We start from the raw sequence: 18,764 nt of genomic DNA, 5'->3' as shown, positions 1-18,764 counted from the left end.
CTCACAAACACTCCAAACCTTCTGTCAACTATTTACTTTTTAAAGGTTTGTTTGTCTTCTCTGTTTACAAATTATGATGCTATTTACAGACGTTCATGTATTGAGAAGAGAGCACATGTTTTGAGTCATGAAACTTGGATTTTCATCACAATCTCTGCTTTAGATGTCACTTTAACTTTCTGGTCCACACTTTGCTCATCTGTAAAATGGGAGTTACATTGATGTTATCATTGCTGTTACTAAAAACACCTTTTACATTTCTGTTTCTTTTCCTAAGGAATAGAAAGACTGGTGAAAAATCGGTGGAGAAAAAGTCTTGATTTTCCAGCTGCTGGTCAGTATACATGTTTAAATCTCACTAAAAATGTCTGGTACAAATGGAAATATCTTGAATGCTTTAACAGGGTACCCTAAAGTATCAAAGTGCAGTGAAAGTTTTGCCAGTCAATGATAAACATCATACAGAAGCTTTTTCATTTTTTAGCATTTTATTACAAATGTTAAATGAGCACATTGATTAAAGAGATTCTGAATGTGGTTTTTAATAAAACAGAAGACAGCTGGCTTCTGTTGATGAGATAGGAGGATATGAGTGGATGTTGACATTGATCTTTGAAGAAATTTACACGGAGAGATAAGAAAGGAAGAAGAGGAAGAGGTAATGTTATTAAGGAAAAAAAAAGATCAATAACTGAGGAACTAGGTCAAGAAATAGATTCCAGGTCCAGTTCTGTTCTGTGGCCAGGGAAATGGATCTAAAAGCCATTAGAAGTGCACTATATTGAGTTCTACTAATATTTGGATCTTGCCAGAGTAGAAAAATGTCATAGAATTTCTAACTCTTTTAACAGTGAGATCTTCATTTTTGAATAAGGGGGGCCGGGTTCAAATTATTTTGTTTGTAATATTACAATTAAATTTAATCGTGAGATGAAATTTGCATTTGGGGAAATAATAAGAGTTAGAATCAGATCTCTCTGAGTTTTAACTCCTCTGCAGCATTTATAGAGAGGCCAGACATTCCTCAGGCTGCTTCCAACCGACAGCTTAGCACGTGGGGTAGGGGCCAGTACAAGAACCTGGAGATTGCTGCTCAACATGGGGCTCCTCTAGCGGGAAAGTTTTGTTCTCACTTGTAAGCTTGGCTGAGATTTCCTCCAGGCTGTGCTACAGTCTGCATCTCCTCCTGCTTCAGCCTCCTTCCTGATCTGTTCCTTTCACAGTGTCAGGCCTTTCACAGCATCATGACCTGAAATCTTTCCCTGTTACCCCTGCTCCCTCACCCCTTCATCCTCTATAGAAATTGCCCCCAATAAGTCTTTTGAACTTTTAAATCCACCTCGACATCTGCTTCTTGGCAGACTTGAACCAACGCAGTTCCTCAAAGGTTTTTTGTGAAGCTGAAATGAGATCATTCATATAAGGTGCTTGGCACGGTGTTGGATTCATAGCAAATCTCATTGAAAACTGGCTGATGAAATTTTGAGAAAGAAGAATGAAGTTGGAGGAATCACACTACTTGATTTTAAGACTTACATCAAGCTACAGATATCAAGACAGTGGAGGTATTGGTAAAGGGATATAGACACTCAGGTCAATGGAGGAGAATAAAGAACCCAGAAATAGACCCACACAAATATAGTCAATTGAGTTTTGACAAAGGCCCAAAAGCAGTTCAATGGAGAAAGGATGGTCTTTTCAACAAATATGTTGGAACATTTGGACATCCATAGGCAAAAAAAAGAGAAACTTGACCTAACATCATACCTTATACAAAACTTAACTCAAAATAGATCATAGATCTAAGACTATAAAACTTTTAGAAGAAAACACAGGAGAAAATATTTGTTTAACTTGGGGTTAGTTCTTAGAGATGACACAAAAGCATGATTCATAAAAGAATACAACCATAAGTTAAAGTTCATCAAAATTAAAACCGTTTTGTCTGTGAGATATACTGTTTGTTAAGAGGATGAAAAGAGGAGCTAACAAATGGGGAGTAAATATTGGCTAATTAAATTTTCTACAAATGATTTATATCCAGAATATATTTAAAAAACCCTCAAAACTCAACAGTAAGAAAATAAACCAACTAAAATACAGATAAAAGATGAACAGATACTTCACTAAAGAGGATGCAAGGATGGCAAGGAAGCATGAGGAAAGATGTTCACTATTATTCCATCACGGAAATGCAAATTGAGGTCACAATGAGATATCAGTAGATGCCTAGTAGAACGGTGAATTACGGACAACTCAGAGTGCTGCCAAGGATGCAGAACAGCTGGAACTCTCATTCATAGTTGATGGAAATGCAAAATAGTACTACTCTGAAACTTTCCCGTAATTTTAAATATAGACCGTATGACCCAGCAATCTCACTCCTGGGCATTTACCTTAGAGAAATAAAAACTTGTGTTCATACAAAACTCTGCACACAAATATTTAGAGAAGCCCTACTCTTAATTTCCCCAAACTGGAAACAGCCGAAATGTCCTTCCACAAATGACGCAGGGGCGTGCAGCGGAGTACTGCTTAGCAACAGAAACGAGCCAGCTGCTAATACGTGCGATGGCTTGCATGGATCTCAAAAGCATTAGTCTGAACGAAAGAAAATCTCAAAAGGTTATATACTGTATGATTCCACTTATATGACAGTCTCTAAAAGACCATAAGACCTTCCCAGGTGGTGCTACTGGTAAAGAACTCCCTTGCCAACGCAAGAGACATAAGAGATGTGGGTTCCATCCCTGGGTCCAGAAGATCCCCTGGAGGAGGAAATGGCAACCCCCTACAGTATTCTTGGAGAAGGAAATGGCAACTTACTCCAGTATTCGTGCTTGGAGAATCCCATGAACAGAGGAGCCTGGCAGGCTACATTCCATGGGGTCACAAGAATCGGACACAACCGAGCGACATAGCACACAGCAGTCTTGCCTGGAAAATCCCATGGACAGAGGAGCCCAGCAGGCTACAGTCCATCACATCGCAGAGTCAGACACGACTGAAGCAACTTAGTGCAAAGGACAATACTGTAGTTATACAGAACAGATCGGTATCCAGGGGTAAGAATGGGGAGAGTGTGACTGCAAAGGAGCAACATGAGGGACTTTTCTGAGGTGATGGATTTGTTTTGTACCCTGATGTGCGGGTGGATAGGAGAATCCCTACAAATATTAAAATTCATTGCGCTGTGTACACACACACAGAGTTGATTTCACTACATGAGAATTTAAAATATAGAATTAATTCAAATATTAGTCATTAATGCTATTGGTATCACTGAGTGTTTGTTATGTAAAAAATAGTTGTCACTGGTCATTGTCTAATTGTAAGTATTCTTGTTTTTCATTTCCTACACTCTGCTGAACCTGCCGTCAAGCTCATGCTTGCTGTGTTCTAAAACCTCATTCAGTTCCACAGTCAGACTAGGAAGATTTTGTTCAGAAAATTGATTCAGCAAAGGATAGTCATCAAATGCTATGAAGATTACACAATCGATTTAGTGAAAGTCAGTAATGACGGTAATGATGATACCAGGTATGATAACAGCATCCCGAAGCTCAGGAACATTTTCTTAGTGGCTCGTATATGTAGAGAGATCCTAACAGATATTAACATTCACTCTTTCCACAGGCATGAATGTCAACAAGTCATGGCTCAAAATGGGGCGAGGACTTTCAGGGGAATCCCTGGAGGGACACCTCACTGTGATTCTGAGAAACCGAATGATTCTTTCGGCTTCCTGGACAAACTCTCCATGGGTCTGCACCAGAGAGTAGGAGCCACAGAAATCCCTGTGAGGTCTGAGTCACCTCCTTTTCACTTGTCACTTTCTAATCAAGCCCTGACTCTTTGTCAGTGACTGACCCCGCCTCTGATAGGTGGACAGGGTTGCTACCAGCTTCCTCCAGATGGCAGATGGTTGGCCCTAGCCCAGTGGTGGAACATAAAGGCTGGCATGGAGGTACCTGGGTACCAGGTGCGTATGAAAAGTGTAGCCACGGGATTGCCTTCTCTTTGTATTGTCAGTTTTTCTCCAAAGCCCACCCACCTCACCTACCACCCATGGGCCCACTCTGAGTTTGGATTTTCTACACGAGGCTAACAGATTCCCTGGTGGAACATAGAATTCTACAAACCTTATTTATGCACTCATTGGAAGCTCAGCCAGTTTTAGAGGAAAACTCCCTGATGGTAGAAATGTGAATTTTGTGTATACAGAGAATACTGTGGGTGCCCCGTGATGGTATCATACTGTGTGCCAGACTCTCACAGTGCTTTCTCAGTGATTTTTTCCAAAAGAGAAGGCTTCAATAATACTGGTGTTAAAATAAGAAAAATTAAAAACACTGAGTTATTACCTTTTCCATTTGTCAAACTGGCAAAGAATAAGGAACGACCATGTCCACATCTTCACTCTGCAAGTTCACGGCTTGATTGATCTGATTCTTAGGTCCAGCTCGTGCCCTCTTCCTGCACATAGTCTCATCTTTTAATTTACTATTATTTATTTACTATTATTGAATAAAGCTCACTGCTTCTTACTATAAATGCAATATGTGCTCAATACAAAAAAATAGATAAAATACCAAAAACTGCAAGCAAGCAAAAACAATTACCTGTAGAGAACAGATTTGCGGTTCCCCAGGGGGAGGGGGCTGGAGGAGGGATGGAGTGGGAAGTTGGGGCTGGCAGATGTGAGCTGTTATATAAAGAAGGGACACACAGCAAGGTCCCACTGCATAGTATAGAGAACTGTATTCACTATCTTATAATAAACCATAATGGAAAAGAATCTTTTAAAAATACCTGTAGTCTCAAGAGCCATAGATGATCACTGTTGAAAAGTTGATGACATTCCCCACAAGGGTTTTTGTAAAGCACCTGTGTTCCTGTTTTTAAATAGAGTTAGGACAACATCAAGTATAATAATCTGTTGCTGTTGTTCAGTCACTCAGTCTTATCCGACTCTTTTTCGACCCCGTGGACTGTAGCCCACTAGGCTCCTCTGTCCGTGGGATCTCCCAGGCAAGAATACCGGAGTGGGTTGCCATTTCCTTCTCCAGGGGATCTTCCCAACCCAGGAATTTAACCTGCATCTCCTGCTCTGGCAGGTGGATTCTTTACCACTGAGTCACCTAGGAAGACCTTAGTAGTCTGTTGTTCGCTTGCTAAGTCGTGTTCAACTCTTTGTGACCCCATGGACTGCAGAAAGCCAGACTTCCCTGTCCTTCACCATCTCCAGGAGCTTGCTCAATCTCACGTCCGTTGATTTGTGTGTGTGTTAGTCGTTCAGTCGTGGCCGACTCTGTGACCCCATGCACTGCAGCCCACCAGGCTTCTCTGTCCATGAGATTTTCCAGACAAGGATACTGGAGTGGATTGCCATTTCCTTCTCCAGGGGATCTTCCCGACCCAGGGATTGAACCTCGGTATCCTGCATTGCAGGCAGATTCTTTACCAACTGAGCTACAAGGGAAATCCCAATTAACCATCTCATCCTCTGTCATCCCTTTCTCCTCCTGCCTTCAGTCTTTTCTCAGCATTAGGGTCTTTTCCAATGAGTCAGCTCTTCACGTAGTATTCTGTAGCTTACTTTTATTTTCACATAACATCTTATCAAACATAGTCTTGTTCTTACACAGTCACATCATTTAAGCAGGGCAGTAGGTGATTCTGTCCCAAATGACAGTTATGATGTCCCATCATGAAAACTCTCATCACCATCACCATGCCAGGTTAATTTCCTTACTCTGTTATGACTTTTGTGCTCTCTCTTTCTGTCCCCTGCCACAGGGAGGAGAATGAATGTTTACCTGGGGTTTTCTCTTCTGGTTAAAAAACTTTACAGCTGACAAACCTCACCCTACATTAAAGGGCCTCTGGGGATTCAATTCTCTGTTTCTCAGAAAGCCTAGAATGTGTCCATGGAGCACTCTGGCATCCTTCCAGCAACTTCCCAACACGTAGAGGAGATAGTCATCAGGGTCTAGTGTTACCAACCTTATTAATACCTAATTTCTTCTCTGAAATAACACCACCTGCCACAGCTTAGAGTTTTGTTTTCTAAGGCCCTCCTCAATGTTTTCTGGAATACCCAAGACAAATAAATGTCTGTTTGCTACAATCTTTCAAATCTGCTTCTTGCAAAATAACCACAATAGAGGATTCCAGCTGCTCCCCGGAGACTCAGAAATGACATAAGCTTTTTGAACCTCCTTCAGATCTGTGCTTCAAAATTAAGGAATAAAATTATAAAACTTTACTGCATATCCAAAGACAATGCAGAAATATTGCAAAGTATTCTGAATTTACAAACAAGGATCTTAAAGGATCTTTAAGACCCAACCAAAGCACTTCCATTCAGGGAAGTCTTCCTGGAAGAGGTGATACCTGAATTGAAGAGTAGAGGATTAACCAGGGTAGGCTGGGGGGCAGAGAGTGAGACCATCCTGGCAAGGAGCACGACGTAAGCAAAGGCACAGAAGCAAGAAGTATGGAGGTGACTCTGTCCAGTGTTCTTTCTGCTGTTAGAGAATAAACTACAAGGTGGTATGGGGGGCAGAGGGAGACTAGCCAGAAGTGAGACTAGAGAGCTACGGAGGGAACAAAAGGAAAAGCCAAACCCGCCGGGCTGAACACAAAACATTCTATTCCGGTGGGCTTTATGGATGTAGGGCTTCCCTGGTGGCTCAGAGGGTAAAGAATCCGCCTGCAATGCAGGAGACCTGGGTTCCTCCCCTGGGTTGGGAAGATCCCCTGAAGAAGGGAACGGCGACCCGCTCCAGTATTCTGGCCTGGAGAGTTCCATGGACAGAGGCTCCTGACAGTCGACTGTCCACAGGGTTGCAAAGAGTTGGACGTGACTGTATGGATTGAGTGTTTTAGTCTACCACAATTTCATACAATATTTAAATCCTTGTATATAAATTGAGATACAAACAAATGTTTCTTAGTAATTTTCACTCTCCAGATTTCTCCTATGCAGTAAGAACCTATCTTCAAATATTTTCTATCCCTTCTCCATGTAGAGCTTTGTGAAAGTTTAGGTCATTTGTAAGTTTCACCCTAACAGTAGGAAATAAGCATTTGAATTACAGTATACACGTATGTACATGTACAAGCATGTGTGTGTGTGTGTAATAGATATACAATAGATATACTTTGTACTTCATTCCCTAAATACCCTTTCATATGTCTGTGGCTTGGTGCATGCTGTTCCCATGCTTGAAGGCCTTTCCTCCTAATCCTTTCCCACGAGATAAATTCAAGCATATTCTTCAAACCCAGTAACACCCTCCTTGAAGCCAGGGCCCTGGCAATTCATCTGTGCCCCCAGATAATTTTCTATCACTTTTTCAGTACTTCAAAGAGTAGTTCTCAATGGTGGCTGTACAGCAAAAGCACAGAGGTTGCTTGGCAAAAATACCCTTGCATGGACTTCACCCTCTAGAGACTTTGATGTCATTGGTCTAGGGTAGGGCCCAGGGATCAGTATTTTTTAGAGCTCTCCAGGTGGTTCAAATGTGAATCAAAATTGAGAATCATGATTTATTGACACAGTTTAGTATTTTTATCTCACGAATTTTGAAATGTAGATTTATTTTCATTCAGTTCAGAATATTTTCTAATTTCTATTGAGACTTGCTCTTTGATCCATGGATTATTTAGTAGAATATTCTTGAATTTCCAACTATTTGAATATTTTCAGTTATATCTTTTTTATTGATATATAATATAATTCCATTGTGGCCAGAGAACTTATATGATTTTAATTCTTTTAAATGTGTTGCTGCTGCTGCTGCTAAGTCGCTTCAGTCATGTCCGACTGTGCGACCCCAGAGACGGTAGCCCATCAGGCTCCCCTGTCCCTGGGATTCTCCAGGCAAGAACACTGGAGTGGGTTAAGGTGTGCATTAGAAGCCAGAATATGGTCTGTTTTGATGAATATTCAATTCCTTGAAAGCCATTTGCGTGCTTTTGTGGTTGGAAGCCAACTATATCAAATTGATGTTATACCAATTTGATGTAGTTGGTTGATTTTATGTTCAATTCATATATCCTTATGGATTTTCTGTCTATTTATTCTATCAAGTCCTGAGAGAAGAGTATTAAGGCTGTAACTGTGGATTTTTCCATTTCTCCTTTTAGTGCTATATGCTTTTGTTTCGTGTATTTTGAAACTGTTGCTAGTTGCGTGCACATTTAGGCTTGAGTCTACCTTGTGAGGTGACACTTTTACTGTGGTGTAGTGTCTGTCTCTATCCCGGTAACTTTCATTGCTCTGAAATTTACTTTGTCTGTTATTAACGTAGCCATTCTAGCTCTCTTTGCATTAGTGTTTGCATGGTCTACCTTGCCCATCTTTTTATTTTTAACTTACCTGTACCATTGTGTTTATTTCTTCCCCAAGATTTACTTACCTAAATTTTCTAATTGAATCGCTTATTTTCCAAACCTTAAACTTTTTATTTTGTACTGGGGTATAGCCAGTTAACAATGTTATGGTAGTTTCAGATAAACAACAAAGGGTCTCAGCCATACATATACACCTATCCATTCTCTCCCAAATCTCCCTCCCGTCAAGGCTGGCACATAACGTTGAGTAGAGTTTCATGTGCTATACAATAGGTCCTTGATGGTTATCCGTTTTAAATATAGCAGTGTGTCCATGATCTTCCCAAAGTCCCTAACTCTCCCTTCCCCACCCCCAGCAACCATAAATTTGTTTTCTGTTAGTCTCTTTCTATTTTCTAAGTAAGTTCATCTGTGTCTTTCCTTTTAGATTCCACCTATAAGGAATGTCATGTAGTATTTCTCCTCTATCTGCCTTCACTATGACACTCTCTAAGTCCATCCACGTTGCTGCGAATGGCATTATTTCATTCTTTTTAGTGGCTGAGTAATATGCCATTGTCTATATGTACCACATCCTCTGTATCCATTCCTCTGTCGATAGACATTTAGGTGACTTCCATGTCTTGGTTATTATGGATGGTGCTGCACTGAACACGGGGGTGCGTGCATCCTTTCAGATCATGTTTTTCTCTGGATAAATGCCCAGGAGTGGGATTGCAGGGTCATATGGTGGCTCTATTTTTAGTTTTTTTAAGGAACTTCCATAGCGTTCTCCACAGTGGCTGTACAATTTACACTCTCCTCACACTCTCCACTATTTGTTTGTGGATTTTTTGATGCTAGCCTTTCTGACTGGTGTGAGGTGATATCTCATTGTAGATCTGATTTGCATTTCTCTAATAACTACTGATGTTGAACATCTTTTCATGTGTCTGTTGGCCATATGTATGTCTTCTTTGGAAAAATGTCTGTTCAGGTCTTCTGCCCATTTTTCCAGTGGGTTGTTTGATGCTGTTATTGGCCTAAGCTGTTTGTAAATTTTGGAGACTAATCCCTTATTCGTCACATAATTTGCAGATATTTTCTCCCAATCTGTGGCTTGTCTTTTTGTTTTGTTTATTGTTTCCTTTGCTGTGCAAAAGATTTTGAGTTTAAGTAGGACTGTGTTTTCAAACGGTATCTTAATACAACTCCAATATGTAAATGATTGTGAGCAGAGTTGCTCTGGTTGAAAGGCAGGATTAGCTTGCAGGATATCATGCTCTGAGTGACAGAAAGTGAGAAACCACTGCTGTAAATCACAATTCGGCCTCAAAGGACTGAGACATGACCGCTGAGAATATAGCTTCTTCTCACCAAAGGTGAACTTCCTCTGTCACGCATTCATTATTTCAACAAATTTTGTCACGTTCAGTCACAGTTTCTCCTTGGGCACACTAAAGTTGAACCCATTTTTCCTGTTATTTTTACTCAAAAATGGAAAAGAGAGGGTCATCTTTTCCACATCTTGACAGACCACCACCCTCAGTAGTCCTTGTTAATTTGTGAGATTCTCCCCTGGATTTAATAAGAATAACAGAGACAAGACTAATGTTAGGCAATGTTCATTGTAATGCTAAAATTTCTGTTATTTTCAACTATTCTTTGCATTCCTGAAAAGGGATGCTTAGCAAGGAGACCAAGCTGAGGCTTAGGAGGGAGACAAAGCTAAGGATCAGCAAGGCTCTGGGCAAGGGTCCAAAGCCAGTCAGTGACATGGTGGGCCTACGTCCCATCCTCAGCTACTCGTTAACAAGGCTCGGTAATTTAGTGTGACCCTGGTGGCTTTTTGCCACACTTCCGTGTGAGTAGCATCTCAATACTATAAAGCTCCAGATTAAATTTTAAATTTTATATTGCTGTTATTTCTTAGTTTCAGGCCTGGAATTTAGTATCTATTGATTCCTGGAAAAGACAGACTATGTGGCCTCCACAGTCACAGCTCTTGATGGCACTATCCCCCACTCCACACCTTGAGGTATAACCAGGTAAGCATGTGTAAAACTGAACAGCCTACATCTCAGGATCTGTCCTGATGCTCATCTGTGTTCTTTCTGTGATTCTCTGTCAGCATCTGTCAGGGCTGGAACGTAGCTCTTCCAGCATCATTCTGGAAGACAATATTCTTGCAGAGTGTTTAACCACCTTCCTCGATCATGCAAGGTCAGATCCTTCACAGATCTAACCTATTTGATTTTCACCAGGATTGTAAACTTTTATCTTATATGCTCTTATCTTGCATATTTTCTCTCTATTCAGTCTTGCATTCCAGGTTATTTGATCATATCAATCTTTCAATTCTTTAGTTCCTTCTTTAAGGACAACTGGGTCTAATTTAGCCTTTAGTCTTCTCCAGTCTTCTAAAGTCTTTACTATAAACTTCTCCCCTAAACAATAATAATTAGCTATTCCCTACTCTGACAAAGACAAAACAAAGAAGTGTCTACTAAACATTTATTATTTGAAAAAGAAAAATGTAGGATGACAACCTTACTAACAAGCAAATGAAATAGTATTAAAACAACCATACACTACTCCCTTTTTTATCTTTTAGGAGACTAGTCAGTGCTGGCAATGATGTGTATAAATATATATTTTCATATACTTCAGATATCTGTATATAAATTAAAACAATAATATTAAGAAGCAATTTAAAAATAAGTATCAAAGAAATTTACCCAGTATTTAAACTGAGTGCCGAAGAATTGATGCTTTTGAACTGTGGTGTTGGAGAAGACTCTTGAGAGTCCCTTGGACTGCAAGGAGATCCAACCAGTCCATTCTGAAGGAGATCAGTCCTGGGTGTTCTTTGGAAGGAATGATGCTAAAGCTGAAACTCCAGTACTTTGGCCACCTCATGCAAAGAGTTGACTCATTGGAAAAGACCCTGATGCTGGGAGGGATTGGGGGCAGGAGGAGAAGGGGATGACAGAGGATGAGATGGCTGGATGGCATCACCGACTCAATGGACGTGAGTTTGGGTGAACCCGGGAGATGGTGATGGACACGGAGGCCTGGCGTGCTGCAATTCATGGGTTCCAAAGAGTCAGACACGACTGAGCGACTGAACTGAACTGAACTGAATTGCCTATATAGACCATAGGTAATACTTTGAAAATAACATTAAATTTGAAAACAAAATGTAAATTATAAATGCAATATGAATCCTGTGGAACATAAACTGGAACAAAGTGAGAAGAATGTTTGATTTTGGGTGGTGTAACTCTGGGGAATGCTTTTTCTTTGTTTTTCTTTTTTATACATTTTCTTTCCACCTTTCTTTTATACATATTCCTTTTTAACTGAGGTAAAATTCACATGACATCTCAGTCTCTGGCAACCACTGACCTATTTTCTATCTCTATGTATTTACCTCTCTGGACATTTCATATAAATGAAATCATACAATATGTGACCTTTTGTGCCTAGTTTTTCACTTAGTATAATATTGTCAAGGTTTGTACATGTGTGCTCAGTCATTAAGTCGTGTATGACTCTTTGCAACCCCATGAAGCCTGCCTGGTTCCTCTGTCCTTTGGATTTTCTCAACAAGAATAGTGGAATGGGTTGCCGTTTCCTCTTCAAGGGGATCTTCTTGACCCAGGGATCAAACACACGTCTCCTCCAGCTCCTGTGTTGGCTAGTGGATTCTTTACCATTGAGCCACCAGGGAAACCCTTTGAAGGTTCATCCATGTCATAATATATATCAGTACTTCATTCCTTTTTATGGCTGAGTAATATTCCACTGCGTAGATATACCACAATTTGTTTATCCATTCAGCTGTTAATGGATATTTAAGTTGTTTCCAACTTTTGGCTGTGGTGAATAGTGCTGCTATGAACATTTGTGTGCAAGTTCTTGTTTGAATACCTATTTTCAATTCTTTGGAGAATATACTTAAGGGTGTTTTTAGAGAACTGGAACTAATTACTCAGCAAAGGCATATTTATTAATTTTTCTCTCTTAATTTGTGTGTAGTATCAAGGATGTGATGAAATGCATGAAAGGAAACCCACACGGTAGGTTTTCCCGTCCCTGCAGGTACGTGTGTGAGCTCTGGTGGGTGGCCATAGTGGTCGTAAGGTGTCAGTGCTCTAGTGCTACTCAAAGTGCAGCCTGACAGCCAGGTGCTGGTGGGTGGACGATGTGGCACCAGCCAAGGACCAGTGTGTTGAGCAGTGTTGCTTAGCATTGATAATGCACGAGCACTGATAAGAGTCTGGGGAGCTTTTCAATGTCATACGCCAGCCTGGATGGAAGAGGGGTTGGGGGAAAAAGGGTATATGCATATGTATGGCTGAGTCCCTTTACTGTTCACCTGAAACTGACTATACCCCAATACAAAATGTTTTGCTGTTAAAAATAAAGTTAAAATATATATATATTATAAAAAAAGAATCTGGAGAGCTTTTGTGGTGAGACTAATGGAGGTCCATGAATCTTTGAATGAGGGTTAGGGAAGGATGGGTCTTTAGGTCTTTAGGGATATAGATCTAGTACATTTCTACTGGGTCTTCCCAGGTGGCTCAGTGGTAAAGAATCTGCCTGCCAATGCAGGAAACTCTGGAGATACATCAAGAAGATCCTCTGGAGAAGGGAATGCCAACCCACTCTGGTATTCTTGCCTGGGAAATCCCACGGACAGAGGAGTTTGGCAGGCTACAGTCCATGGGATCACAGAGTCAGACAGGACTTAGCGACTGAGCATACACACACACAGGTTCCTATTAACCTTGTATGGCATGCTTAGGCCACGTATGGAGGTGGGGAAGGAAGAAAAGAGTTCGCACTGCTCTCTATCCAGGCAGACCTCCTCCCCACACCACTTATGACTCAGGGCTGGCTCAGTGGATGGATGGTTACCCAGGCAACAGATGTTGTACAGCTCTCATCCATAGTTCTGCTCTGTGTGTGACAACTCGGTCAGGAACACTGGGCTTTGCTATGTTCTTCTGAAACAGGTGGGGCTCTCATCTGGGATTTGTTTCCATTTTGATCACAGAGAGCTGATCCCAGAATTACACAGATGGCCCAAAATCACGGCTACTTCTGTTTCCTGCAAGGCAAAGATAATCATTTAAAAAAAAAAAAAAAGATTACGAATGGAGGGAAAAACTCCCTCGGTGAAATGGATAGAAATCATTTACTGTTATTTTTTGAATGTCGTATATATTAAGCCCACAGGAGCCCTTGGAAGAATATTACAAAGATATTGCAGGCAGAAAAAAAAAACAAAAACCTACCTGAGAAATCGTTGTTCCTCTTAATGGAGTGTGGAGATTAGCCTTTTTTGAGTTTCAGACATCAACCTAGTGCTCAAAAACTTGAGGCAAAAATGATGCAGGTTTTTAATCAAAGTCTGGCTGAGTCAGAGTAATGTCTCAAGTTAGTTCAGTCCAACATACATGTTTCAACCAAAGCTGGGTAGCCTTTAACATTTCTCCTTAACTGGAGAGTGCTTTAATTAGAGAAAGCAAAGCAAGCAGCTGGTATGAATCTGTTCTGCTGTTAAGTTTTCTATGCCCAGGCCCAATTTGGGGCACTCCTTCCTAAGCTTTCAGTACCATTCTGGAGTCTGAATTTGGGGGTAGTCAACAAGTGTTTACCAGCAGTATTGGTAAAATTTTAGCATGAGACTAGAGGAAAAAAAAAAGTCATCCTGACCTTGCTTCCTTTTCCTTGGGTAAGCATTAGCCTCAACTTTTTAGCAGTGGAATTTTATTAACTTTCCCCCTCTAAGGCAACTGGAAACTTGAGAAAATTCAAGTTATCCTTCCTGAGCCTCTGGCTCTGTGAGGTTCCTTTAGGACTTCTCTGTCTCCTCCAGATCCATTCTCTTCTGAGAATGGATATGGCAAATATGTTTCAAATCTGACCCACAGTGGTCCTGCTATGCTAGAACAATTCTAAGGCCCCTTCAGAGCCCAGCAACAAGCAATATGTGCCTGTTGCCTAGGAAGGGATTTCTACACAGGCCTTTTCAGTCTGACTTCGACCCCGCAGAGATTTCCCTCTGCTGGGGAGGTGATTCTCTTGGCCTGAGGTCCCATTGCCCAAGCCACCTGCCCAGGCCTCCCTGGTTCCTTAACACAGGATGCAGTGAAATGGGTTTGGGTTCAAACCAACCTAGATTCAAACCCTGGTTTCGGTACTTACTAGCTCTGTGACTCTGGTGAGAGAATTAATTGAAATAAGTACAATATCCAAAACAGATGCTCTATGAATTATACCTTACTTCTGAGACAATTTGCACCTGTTTTGAGGAAGCTGTTTCTGGCCCTCTCAGCTCCAGGGCCTCTCACATACCTTTTCCCTCTGGTCTTTTCTCCTTTTACTGTGATTGGCGTTCTCCTCATCTCTCTCCCCTCACTGGACCAAGCCATTTGCAGTGTGTGCGTTAGTTGTTCAAGAAATGCTGCATGCTGTTTAAATGCTTCTAAACTACTGGTCCTTACCTGTCTGTGATGGGAAGGATCAGTCCGCAGGGCTCCTTCACCGCTGTCAAGGGCAAAGGGAAGCCCTAGCAGCGTCTGCTTTTCCCAAACAGAAATGAGGCAGCAGCACAGAAGGTGAAGACAGCCTTAGTTGTCTCCAGACCATCAAACGATAAGAGAGCTCTTCCGAAATTGGCTGGAGAAGCCAAACGCATCCGGCGATGAGCTTTGTGGTGACCCACCGCGCCCGCGCTACCACTGCATCTCTGGGACGATGGGACTTTCTTTGGATGCTGCTGGAAATCAGAATCCTACTTGGGGCACAAGGCAATGCTCCTCTCCAGCTGCTCTTCAGCAACGCAAAGCCTCCACTAAACCCTTAACCCTCCTAAATTAGACCTTGGGGGCTTAAGCTTGGCATTGGGTGAACTTATAATTAAAGCAAGCCACGAAGCAGTCTCTCTGCCAGACTTCAGTGTGGAGGATTGAGTAGGGACGTTAATATTTTATGTAGGGTCAATGCTTTCACCCCCATTGTCCCTCCTTGTTCTTCCTTAGCAGGGAAGTGGTCTTTAGTATAAAATACAAATTATCTTCTGGGAAGAGATTGGTTTTAGCTTGAAAGAGCCTGACTTGTACTTCCCTGGTGGTGCATTGGCTAAGACTCCGCGCTCCCAATGCAGGGGGTCTGGGGTTCGGTCCCTGGTCAAGGAACTAGATAGATCCTGCCTGCCACAACTAAAGACCCTGCCTGCCTCAATGAAGATCAAATACGCTGTGTGCTGCCACTGAGACATGGTGCAGCCAAAGAAATAACACATGTGAATATTTTTTAAAAAGAAAGAGTCTGACTTATGTAGTGGGTGCCCTTCCTGAAGAATTTTAAATCATGGGCAAACAGGGACCTCAGTCACGGACCTGAGGGGAGCCCTGAGAGATGCCATTCACTAGCTCCCACCCAGGGCCAATGACAGGATGGAGCTGGGACCCTAGGGAGATGACAGTGGTGTGGGAGGGTAGGTGACCAAAGAGAAGGGGTTTCCAGGTTCCCACATAATAACGAGCCAGCTCTTACTGCACAGTGGCTCCCAGTGCAGGTAAATAAGTACCTACCCCAGGCCTTTGGGCTTCCCAGGTGGTGCTAGTGGTAAAGAACCTGCCAATGAAGGAACCGCGGAAGATGCAGGTTTGATCCCTAGGTCCGGAAGATCCCCTAGAGGAGGGCATGACAACCTGCCTGGAAAATTCCATGGACAGAGGAGCCTGGCAGACTATGAAGTCTACAGGGTTGCACAGAGTTGGACATGACTAAAGCAACTTAGCACTCATACATGCACCCAGGCCTTTGGGAGCCCCATTATTTTTGAAAAGCCACAAGTAAGACTGGGTTCTTTGGGGATAAACTAAGAGGATCCACCTTTCTCAACTTCAAGGGGTGCAGTGGCAGCATCATGTGGACAATGTCCAGTTTAAAAAAAAACAAAGAAAAGCTTCTGATATCTTGTGTGCATGAAAAATTCTCCCTTTCTCTCACCCACACCATAACAATAATTTTTAATACAAGCTGCATGCTTCATCAGGTTTCAACTCATTTAATTCTTGGAAGTGAAAGTGCTAGTCCAACTCTTTGAGACCCCACAAACTGGTTCCTCTCACCAGGTTCCTCTGTCCAAGGAATTCTCCAGGCAAGAATGCTGGAGTGGGTAGCCATTTCCTTCTCCAAGGGATCTTCCTGATCCAGGGATTGAACCCGTGTCTCCTGCATTGCAGGCAGATTCTTTACCGTCTGAGCCACTATTCTTAAGTATTATTACTTCACCATTTTACAGCCGAGGAAGCTTCATTTCACCATTTTATAGCCCAGGATGCTGAGCCAGGGAGGGATGAAGCAACTTTACCTATGTTGTGTATCCATGGGAGGAGCTCATGAGAGGAGATCTGGGATGCTGAAGGCAGCCTCTGAAACAGGACTGCACTCCTCACCCCAAGACCACACTACCTCTCCTCAGCCATCAAGACCTTCCAGATGCCTCCTTTAGTCCTGACCCCCTCACCCCTCTCCTCACTGCTCCTCCTCTGTAATCTCACACCAGTGCATGAGGTGCTCTGAGGTGGCTCTCCTGTGACTGGGCGGATCTGTGATTCATTTCCAGATGAGATTGGGACATTAGGGTATTTAGGAGGATATTTATGCTGTTTAGATATTCAGAAGCATGAACCTCATCCCAGAATCATTTTTGAATTCCTGGGGTCAGGTTTCGTAATAGACACAAAGCTAGTGTTAGGAAATGTTTGACAGATGAAATGAATGAATAAGTGTATGACCTTAGTGATATGGGAGACCACTGGACCAGATGGAGCAGGATGGGACCTAGTAAAACCGTCATTAATACTTATTGACCACTTGCTATGTCCCAGGAAGGGTGCTGAGCACTTTTCATACTTTATCCATTGCTTCATCAACACACCCTCTGAGGTAGGTTCTGCCCGTTGTATGTTTGAGGAGAGTAAGGGTCAGATTAAGTTAAATTTACACAGCTAGTAATCTGCAGAGCTAGGATCCTAACTCAGATCTGTCTGTTGCCAAAGCCATTGATTTCAACCTTCACAATCTCCTCCTGCTGTTCTAATAACCCTGCCCTGATAGTCTAACCTTGTGTGCATGTGTGTGTGTGTGTGTGTGTGCCTGCTCAGTCCTATCTGATTCTTTGAGACCCCATGAACTGTAGCCCACCAGGCTCCTCTGTCCAAGGGATTTCCCAGACAAGAATACTGGAGTGGGTTGCTATTTCCTCCTTCAAGGAATCTTCCCAACCCAGGGATCGAACTCATGTCTCCTGCTTTGGCAGGTGGATTCTTTACCACTGAGCCACCAGGGAAGCCCAATCTAACTTGGTGTATTTGTTAAGGAACAGACCAGAGGCTTTTCCGGCTATCTTTTTATAGCCCTACCACCTTTTCTAGGATCTCCCTAAAACAATACTGGATGTGGTCATCTCAAAAAAGCTGTTTTTCTTATCGGTGTTGTATAATCATCTCATTGTTACTGTGTGTGTGTTAGTTTCTCAGTCACATCTGACTCTTTGCAACCCCATGGACTTGCTAGGCTTCTCTGTCCATGGGATTCTCCAGGCATGAATACTGGAGTGGGATGCCATCTCCAGGGGCTCTTCCCAACCTGGGGATCGAACACAGACTTCTCGCACTGCAGGCAGAGTTGTTACCATCTGAGCCGCCAGGGAAGCTCCTCACTGTTACTGCTGCTGGCTAATTCACGTTGAGCCCTTGCTTAGGAACTTTCAGTATTTAAATGCATTTAATACTGACAACCACACGAAAAAGGTACTTCTAGTAAACTCCTTTTACAAGTGAGAAAATGGAGGTCCAGAGAGGCAAATTAAAACTAGCCCAAGGTTCCACCATTAGTGAGAGACAGGTTGGTATTTAGTCCCGAGCAGTCTGATTCCTACCTTCTCAACCAATGTACCAACCTGACTGCCAGCAGTGCTCCACATCCCAGCCCTAATTAGCAAGGGATCTTCAAGCCCTTCAAAGGGCTTGATCTCTTATCATGGTTGTCTGCACCTTAATCCTGGCCAGATGTCCTGTAAGCATCTCACAGATCTAGGCCCTTGGTTACCAAGGAGATCAGGTGGGGATGGATCAGTGCCAGTCTGCCAGCACCATTGGGAGAACTGTGCTGCAGATAAAAGGTCAGAACTAACTTCTCCTTGTCATTAAAATACCCATTAAAAAGTACATTAGTCAGTGAATCTGGCTTACTTGTTTCTCCACTGGCTTTACATGCACAGAATGTTGACTTTCACCTCTGTGTTTTGTCGAAAGTGTCAAATTCCACATTGGCTATTTCATCACAAGGGTAAGTACCGTGTGTTTAGATATTTGCTGCCTTTAGACTGTGAGACT

At 42.3% G+C, this 18,764-nt stretch overlaps 1 long non-coding RNA gene across 7 annotated transcripts in view; it reads left to right on the top strand.

Annotated features, from left to right (window-relative positions):
• The window catches only part of LOC147359077 (uncharacterized), a 49,394-nt gene extending 36,596 nt beyond the window's left edge, over positions 1 to 12,798 (top strand). For 2 of the 7 annotated variants that reach the window (XR_015140520.1, XR_015140514.1), the window contains 3 exons: positions 278 to 334; positions 10,274 to 10,388; positions 12,382 to 12,798. This is a non-coding gene — a long non-coding RNA (uncharacterized LOC147359077). Of the gene's footprint in view, positions 1 to 277; positions 335 to 3,382; positions 3,541 to 3,636; positions 3,805 to 10,273; positions 10,389 to 10,954; positions 11,813 to 12,381 lie in introns of those variants that run through there. The other 5 variants (XR_015140522.1, XR_015140516.1, XR_015140513.1 and 2 more) reach the window with 4 other exon arrangements.
• Positions 12,799 to 18,764: the final 5,966 nt, after the last annotated feature.

This window comes from Bos grunniens, chromosome 14 (assembly GCF_055505025.1).
Source record: "Bos grunniens cultivar Pamir isolate PY7600 chromosome 14, Bosgru_T2T1.0, whole genome shotgun sequence".
NCBI lineage: Eukaryota > Metazoa > Chordata > Mammalia > Artiodactyla > Bovidae > Bos > Bos grunniens.
This window is presented reverse-complemented; position numbering and strand designations above follow the sequence as displayed.